The following is a 9211-nucleotide window of genomic DNA, read 5'->3' on the forward strand; positions in this document are numbered from 1 at the left end:
CTAAACCATTCATGAAAAATCTGCTCCCAGGATCCTATCATCTCCCACCAGGCCCCACTTCCAACACTGGGGATTCCAGTTCAACATGAGATTCGGTGGGGACACAGATAGAAACTGTATCAGCACCCTTGCTGGTGCTCAGTTTATCATAAATGTAAAGGTTTATTTCTGGATTTCCAATTCTATTCTGTTGGTCATGTCTCTCTTTATGTCAGTTCCACACAGCTTCGATTACTACAGCTTTGTAGTAAGTTTTGACATTGAGAAGTGTGAATCCTCCAACTTTCTTTTTCAAGATTGGTTTGGATATTCTAGGTCTCTTCCATTTTCTTCTGAATTTTAGAATTAACTTGCCAATTTATCCAAAAAGTCTAGCTGTAATTTTTCATAGGTATTATACTGAATCTGTAGATCAGTTTGAGGAGTGTTACCATCTTAATATTAGTGTATTGTGATACACAAAAATGGGATAGCTTTTGATTTATTTTTTTCTTTTTTTTTGAGACAGAGTCTCTCTCTGTTGCACAGGTTGGAGTGCAGTGGTGCAATCTCAGCTCACTGCAACCTTCACCTCCTGGGTTCAAGTGATTCTCCTGCCTCAGCCTCCTGAGTAGCTGGGACTACAAATGCGTGCCACCATGCCTGGCTAATTTTTTTGTATTTTTATTAGAGATGGGGTTTCACTGTGTTAGCCAGGATGGTCTCGATCTCCTGACCTGGGGATCCTCCCACCTTGGCCTCCCCAAGTGCTGGAATTACAAGTGAGGGCCATTGCACCTGCCCCATTTATTAAGTTTTTAATCTCTTTCAACAATATTTGGTAGTTGCAAATTTTGCACTTTTTTTTTTCTTTTTTTGAGTTGGAGTCTCACTCAGTCACCCAGGCTGCAGTGCAGTGGCATGATCTTGGCTCACTGCAATCTCCACTTCTTAGGTTCAAGTGATTCTCCTGCCTCAGCCTCCCAAGTAGCTGGGACTACTGGTGCGCACCACCATGCCTGGCTAATTTTTTTTGTATTTTTCATAGAGATGGAGTTTCACCATGTTGGCCAGACTGGTCTTGAACTCCTGACCTCAAGTGATCCACCTGCCTCAGCCTCCCAAAGGGCTGGGATTACAGGTGTGAGTCACCATGCCTGGCCCAAAGTTTGCCTCTTTTTTCTTTCAGCATTGATAATGTAGAACATTTCTCCTAGCGTTACTTTAGTTAAAAAAAAATCTTAAACCTGAAACTTCTATTAGAAAAATCTATGCTCTATTTGATCATCTCCATGCCTGTAATTCAACCAACAGGCTTACTGCTGATGAAAGTTGGTGGATAGCAGCTGGACACAGTGGCTCATGTCTATAATCCTAACACTTTGAGACACCAAGGTGGGCGGATTACCTGAGCTCAGGAGTTCGAGACCAGCCTGGACAACACGGTGAAACCCCGTCTCTACTAAAATACAAAAAATTAGCCAGGTGTGGCAGTGGGTGCCTGTAGTCCCAGCTACTTGGGAGGCTAGAGCAGGAGAATCATTTGAACCTGGGAGGCTGAAGTTGCAGTGAGATGAGATCCCACCACTGTGCCAGCCTGGGTGACAGGGCAAGACTCCATCACCAAAAAAAAAAAAAAAAAGAGGCAGGGCACGGTGGCTCACGCCTGTAATCCCAGCAGTTTGGGAGGCTGACGTGGGTGGATCATGAGGTCAGGAGTTTGAGACCAGCCTGACCAGTATGGTGAAACCTCATCTCTACTAAAAATACAAAAAATTAGGTGGGCATGGTGGTGCACACCTGTAATCCCAATTACTCAGGAGGCTGAGTCAGGAGAATCACTTGAACCCAGGAGGTGGAAGTTGCAGTAAGCCAAGATTGTGTCACTGCACTCCAGCCTGGGCGATAGAGCAAGACTCTGTCTCAAAAAAAAGAAAGTTAGTGGATAGAGCCTTGGGTACTTCTGTAATGTGACTGGCATTAAAATTATTTTTGGCATCAGATTTTTTCTTTTCTTTTTTTAACTGTAGGTAACACTGGTGCTCTAGAAATTCACATACACTGAACCACCCCCCACCCCCGACACACACACACGGAAAACCTGTCTTGAAAGAAAACTTATCCATCCAGCTCTTTCTGTTCAAATTTTCTTTGCTCCTGATTCAGTTCTGTAAATATAGATTTATATTTAGCCACTTTTTTGACTCTCCATATGTTCCTTCTAAAAACATTTCCTATTAAGGAAATTTACACAGTTGTTCTCTTAGAGAATTGCTGAGTGAACGTGACCCTATACAGGTATGTGTTAGATTTGTCTGCTGGTGGCATCGTGACTGATCCAGGAGTCAAGGGAGTCCCTGGAAGAAAGTTCTCCTGCCACATAGCTCCCCAGCTCTTCTGAAAACCTTGTTCATGATGACTGGAGGGGTCAAAAGCGGTGTCTGCGGAGGCAGATTCCATATCCCTGGGTGTTCAGCCTTTTCCCACCTTCCTTCTTTGGTTAGGTGTTGCTCTGTGGTGTGGAGTGGGGACTGGACTGCCAGGGGAGGGGTCGGTCAGGTCACAGCACCACAGGGAAGAGGAGGAGCAGGAAGACAAAAATGAGCGCTTGTTAGCAGAGAGACGCGCCAATGGTTGGGTTCTGTGGGGCAGGGCGAGCCTTGAGTTTCCAGCCCCAGCTGAGGGCCTTGGCTCCAGACCTACCCTTCTTCTTATTTAATTTAATTTAATTTAATTAATTTTTTTGAAACAAGGTCTTGCTCTGTTGCCCAGGCTGAAATGCAGTGGCATGATCATAGCTCACTGCAGCCTTGACTTCCCAGGCTCAAGTGATCCTCCTACCTCACCTCCTGAGTAGCTGGAACTACAGGCATGTTTCACAATGCCTGGCCAATTTTGTTTATATTTTGTAGAGACAATGTCTTGCTGTGTTGCCCAGGCTGGTCTCAAACTCCTGAGCTCAAACAATCCTCCCACCTCTGCCTACCAAAGTGCTGGGATTACAGGCATGAGCCACTGCACCAGCCTTGCCCTTCTTTAAAGGAGCCCATTCTGGCCACCTCAGAGGCCTCAGGCTGCTCCTGCTCTCTGAGGCCCCATTTATTTGGCTGAAACAGTAGGCAAGGAAGGGGAAAGGTTCCTTTCCAAGTCAGTGGGGCTGCCTGTGGAATCTCTCCACTGGCCTTTTGGAATCACCCTCTGTCTCAATTTCCTCATCTCTAAAGTAGGTTTCATATTACCTACCAATATGCATGTCACAAATGTGCATGGAACCAGCTAGTGCTCAGTGAATGTGGTGATTATACCTCAGTCGCTGGCTCCTGGACCCACTTGGCCACTTGTCTGTGCCTGGGCCCTTTTCTTGTTTTCTTCAATTTAGCATCTATCTTAACAGCACATCTTGGATTCTCTTTTGATTCATCTTCCTTTTATTCTCTTGCCTTTGTTTTTTATTCTAGTTGATTTGCCCCAGTAGATGGTGAGTTCTGCTTCTTTATTCCTAGAAACTTTGTGTTTCCATGGTAGCTGAATGTTACCATATTTACTTGAGCTAAAAACCCTTTGAAAAAAAATATCAGCATGACCATGGGGAGGGCATCAGGTATCCTTTGCTTCAGATGTTAAAGAAATCTTCCTGTAGCCTTCATCAGCTCCAGACCTGTGAGGCCCCAGTGAGTTGAGGAGGGCTACTTCCCCTCACTGGGAGCTCTGTGAATGCCACCCCAGGCCTCTCTGCCCTGCAGCATGCATTGGCAATACATTTCCTACGTGTGGCTCAGTCCAGATCTTTCTCCCTCTAGGATCAGGCCTGTGGGCAGAACCTGCACACTCCTCTGCTCCTCCATGCTATAAGAATGACACGGAGGCCTGCCCCGATCCAGTGCTGGGTGAGTCACCTTAGCGTTTGTAGGTCCATCTGCCTGCAGATATAAGCCTCACCCTCCAACCTCTTCTCTCTTGGTAAATAGAGGGGATGTGTTTGCCTTTAGCTTTAGTTGTTGTCTTATTTCTCAGCTTGTTTAGAACCCAGAGAAGAAAAAGTGAGAGGCTGGTTGTTGGTGATCCGTTATAGATCCTGACAGTACCGTAAACGAATGAAGCTTGCGGGGACAAGACAACAAGGAGTGGAGGGGACCTCAGGACACGGAGGGGAGAGCAGAATGTCCAAAGCGGGAGGAGCCAACCTGGCTCTAGCTTGTTGCCATCCTGTGGGCATTTGGACCCATGTTTGTCAGATATTTCAAAAATTTCGAAGAAAGCCATTTCAAAGAAACGATTTCAAATAGTGATCTCAATTTTATTATCCTGATCTTTATCTGACATCTTGCTAGAGTTTGAATGTCTCCCACCAAAAGGCATGTATTGGAAACTTAAACAGTGTTGAGAGGTGGGGCCCAATGGAGGTGTTTAGGTCATGAGGCTCCACCCTCATGAATGGATTAATAATGATTATAAAAGGGCTTGAAGCCAGGCGTGGTAGCTCACGCCTGTAATCCCAGCACTTTGGGAGGCTGAGGTGGGTGGATCCCTGAGGTCAAGAGTTTGAGACCAGGCTGGCCAACACGGTGAGACCCCGTCTCTACTAAAAATACCAAAAATTAGCCAGCATGGTGGCACACACCTGTAATCCCAGCTACTTGGTAGGCTGAGGCAGGAGAATTGCTTGAACCCAGGAGGTGGAGGTTGTGGTGAGCCGAGATCATGCCATTGCACTCCAGCCTGGGCAATAGAGTGAGAATCTGTGTAAAGAAAAAAAAAGAAAAAAAGAGCAGGGAGGGGGGCTTGAGGGTGCAAGTTTGAACTCTTGCTCTCTTGCTCTCTCACTCTTTGTCTTTGCACCATGGAATGACGAGCAAGGAGGCTCTCCCCAGATTCCAGTCCCTCGATCTTGGACATTCCAGTGTCCAGAACTAGAAGTCAGTAAGTTTCTGCTCATTTTAAGTTACTCAGTCTTAATTCTGCTTTTATAGGAGCACAAAATGGACTAAAATACATGTCCCTACTTTCTAATGTTGACACTAAACTAGAAAACACCACCATGAGAGCAAGTCTGCATGGGACACATAAAGCACACCTGTGGGTCAAGGCTTTCTGGAGGCTGCTAGTTCCTGCCCTGGATCCTCAGCACTGCATCCTCCCTGGTCACATTAGCATGTAACTCCACTCCCACTCCTGTACATCCCATCAGGAAAACGAACTCCAAATGCCCTGTGTCACCTGGAAAGAGGCACTGCTATAAATATATGAGCTTTTGGAATTACAAACTCGCATTTTCATTGATTATTTACTATTCTCCCCTTGCTGTTGTCTTTTGGTTTGACTTACTTAAAATGTACCCACTTTTCTAATTACACACAAATTAACCTATAAAGTATGGAAAGGCAAATGGCTCCATACCTTTTCTTGGAATCATCAAAAGATAAGTCAATAGCTTCTTGCCCAAAAGTGTACTATACCTGTGAATGTTGTCGAACTCTAGGTTAATGAAACACAAATAATGAAAGTAACTACAAATTCTTCAGCATCATTAACTCAAAGGTATCTAACAAGTAGAATTTGCATTGAAACACTCTTGGAGTGAGGTGGCAATAATCTGATGTGATGTATTGTAACATTCATTAATTCATTCAACAAATGTGGTTGTCCGGCCGTTTCCAGCTGAAAGTCACAGATGTGACTCTAAAACCCAACAGAACACAAGTTTGGAAACTTCTCCCCTAGCTGCTCCTTCTATTGTGTTGTAGAACGAGAACATTGGGCATGACTGCTGTTGTCCAGGAGCTGTGAACAAAAATGTTATTTCATCAGCAAAATGAAAAATCCAAGTGTAGCTATTTATGCCGCATGTTCCCTCAAGGTGGTGCTGAGCAGTTGTCTTGTTTTTTCTCTCTGCAGTCAGGTCTTATGGAAACACTGAGAAGCTAGAGAAGAACTTAAAAAAGATGGTGGTGAACACAGTTATACCAAGACTCTGTCTATGGTTGTCTTTCTTTGGCACCCACTGGAGTTTTATTCCTTAAGGCTTTTTGAATATCCTTAAGCCAACTCCTTAGCTGCATGGTAGTGTCATCAGGGAGCCAGCCTCACCCTTGAGGGCACCCAGGGTCTGTGACTCACACAGATGAGTTGAGTAGTGATGAAGCAGAAATGCCTCTCCTGCAGGGTGTGACCCATTAGTGGAGTTGGGGTAGTTCAAAGCTTTCAGTCTTCTGTTTGACTGAATCTTAAGAGTTATCTTGTGCCACTTCCCCCTTGCTCCTGGCTGGTCAGTTGACAGTTTCTTCTGTCAGGGGTGTTTGGCAGTTTCTGTTCCCTTGCTTGAAATGCCTTTTTCTTGGCTCTTTAAGTGGCTGTTTTCTTCTACTCTTTTAAATTTCCATTTAAATGTCACCTTTTCAGAGCCCTCCCCTTTCCCCAACTCAAATGGCTGCCCTTGTGTATTAACGGAGATAGGCTATATGCTGTAATAGTGAATCAACTCCAAATCTCAGTGGCTTAACACAACCAAGATTGATTTCTTGCTCATGTCACAATCTAGTGTGAGTTGAGTAACTCTCCTCTAAGCAATGACTCAGGGATAGAGCTCCTCCAGTTTGCCCACCCCTGAAGGTATGCAGATGGGGAAGAAAGGGCTTTAAGGCAGGGGCATTACAGCCCACATCCTACTGGTCAGAATCCAGGCATATGGGCAAATGGCCTCAAGCTATTTTGAAGGAGAGGTGGAAAACTAGTTTCTTTTTACAACTATTTATTTATTTATAGATAGGGCCTGGCTCTGTCACCCAGGCTAGAGTACAGTGGTGTGATCATAGCTCACTGCAGCCTCAAATTCCTGGGCTCAAGTGATCTGGCTACCTTGGCCTTCCAAATTGCTGGGATTAAAGGCATGAACCACTGTGTCCAGCCAGTTTTAGGTTTTTTTCCTAATAAAATTTTTACTTTATTTTCTTTTTTCTTTCTCCACTTTTGAAGAAGAGATTAATTCACTTAATTTTCACAGCAAAGATAAATAATAATATAATGATCATTTACAGATAGGACATAGAGACTCAGAAAGGCTAGGTGACTCACCCATGGTCACCTAGCTAAGAACTGGGACTAGAACCCAGGATGCCAGCCTCCAAAGTCCACTGTCAACATACTGTCTATATTGCTTTCATGTTAAAGATAATAAGAAAATTGATAACATATTAATTGTATACTTACAGTGTTTGGAAGTCAGTATTATAAGTATTCTTAGCTGGGCATGGTGGCTCATGCCGGTAATCCCAGCATTTTGGGAGGCTGAGGTGGGCGGATCACCTGAGGCCAGGAGTTTGAGATCAGCCTGGCCAACATGATGAAACCCCATCTCTACTAAAAATATAAAAATTAGTCGGGCGTGGTGGCAGGCACCTGTAATCCCAGATACTTGGGAGATTGAGACAGGAGAATTGCTTGAACCCAGGAGGCAGAGGTGGCAGTGAGCTGAGATGGCACCACTGCGCTCCAGCCTGGGCAACAAATTGGGAAAGTCTGTCTCAAAAAAATTAAAAAAAAAGGTATTATTTAGTCCCTGAACAACAGTATCTTAGACAAAAGATAGTTTTGCTAAGAAGGCAAAGAAGCAGTGTAGACCAGTGGTTCTCAAAATATGGTCTGAGGCTTCTGGGGAACCCCAAAACCTTTCTAGAGCATCTATGAGATTGCAACTATTTTCATAATAATACTAAGATATTATTTGCCCTTTTCATTCTGGTTCTCCTATGAGTATACTGTGGGGTTTCCCAGGGGCTCCCTAATATGTGATGATGTCACTGCGGTGATGTGAATCCATAATGGAGGTATGGTTGCTGCCTTTAAATAAAATAACAAATAGTTTATTATTTTATGTTTTAACTTCTTAAAACTTAACATTTCTAACGCAATAAATATGAATGTTTCTTAGGAGTCCTTAATCATTTTAAGGAGTGTAATAGAGCCTAAGACCAAAAAATGTGAGAACTGCTGCTAGGTTGGCCAATGCAAGAAAATGTGTTTTCTGATGTCAGCTTAATCTCTAGTGTATAGCAATTAAGGGTCACCATTAACAAAAAATATTTTAGGCCAGGCACGGTGGCTCATTCTTGTGTTTTGGGAGGCTGAGGAGGGTGGATCTCTTGAGTACAGGCATTCAAGACCAGCCTGGGCAACAAAGTGAGACCCCATCTCTAAAAAGAAAGAAAAATCTTTAAAAATGTCTTTGTCTCAATTTTTTTTTCTTTTTTTTTGAGATGGAGTCTTGCTCTGTTGCCCAGGCTGGAATGCAAGGGCATGATCTCAGCTCACTGCATTCTCCGCCTCCTGGGTTCAAGCAATTCTCCCATTTCAGCATCCAGAGTAGCTAGGATATAGGGGTGCGCCACCATGCCCAGCTATTTTTTTGTATTTTTAGTAGAGATGGGGTTTCACTGTGTTCACCAGGCTGGTCTCAAATTCCTGACCTCAAGTGATCCACCCGCCTTGGCCTCCCAAAATGTTGGGATTACAGGCATGAGCCACTGTGCCTGGCCTTCAATTTCTTTAAAGTGAGATTATAGCACACTTTTAATACTACCTATATTATAACATTGAAGAAAAGATTAATTTAAAATATCTTGTAGAAATCTGGATAAGAATCAAGAACTCTAAAAAGCCAGCAGAGGAACATGAATAATAAATTCACAGAAATTTCCTCAATTTTCTGTCTCTTTTCCCTAATTGTATTCTTTCTCAAGAGTACTATGAAAATGGGCCAGGTGTGGTGACTCACACCTATAATCCCAGCACTTTGGGAGGCCGTGGCAGGTGGATCACGAGGTCAGGAGTTCGAGACCAGCCTGACCAACATGGTGAAACCCCATCTAGAGTACTAGGAAAATGGGTCCAATTTGTTATCAGCACAACATTCTATCACTGAAGTCTTCTGTTTATTGGAGATTAGTAGTCTAATCAATTTACCGCCATGGATTTACTCAATTAATGAAAACTGAGTATAGGTAAAATTCCATGGCAATGAAACTAATTTTAACTGCATACTGTGTAAATAAAAAGTTCTCAAACTTGGCTGCTGGTTGGATGTGTTGTCCTATGCTGTTGTCATTATGGTAAACTTCAGTTTAAATAAAATCAAGTGGCCACTTTTTTCCAGTTCATTGCAATAGCTATATGTCATAATAACTTGATATTAATTCATGTTACCTTACATAAAAAATTGCTGTGTGGCACAAAGTAG

Source organism: Aotus nancymaae, unplaced genomic scaffold (assembly GCF_030222135.1).
Source record: "Aotus nancymaae isolate 86718 unplaced genomic scaffold, 86718_ANA_hifiasm-v0.15.2.pri h1tg000008l, whole genome shotgun sequence".
NCBI classification, from domain to species: Eukaryota; Metazoa; Chordata; class Mammalia; order Primates; family Aotidae; genus Aotus; species Aotus nancymaae.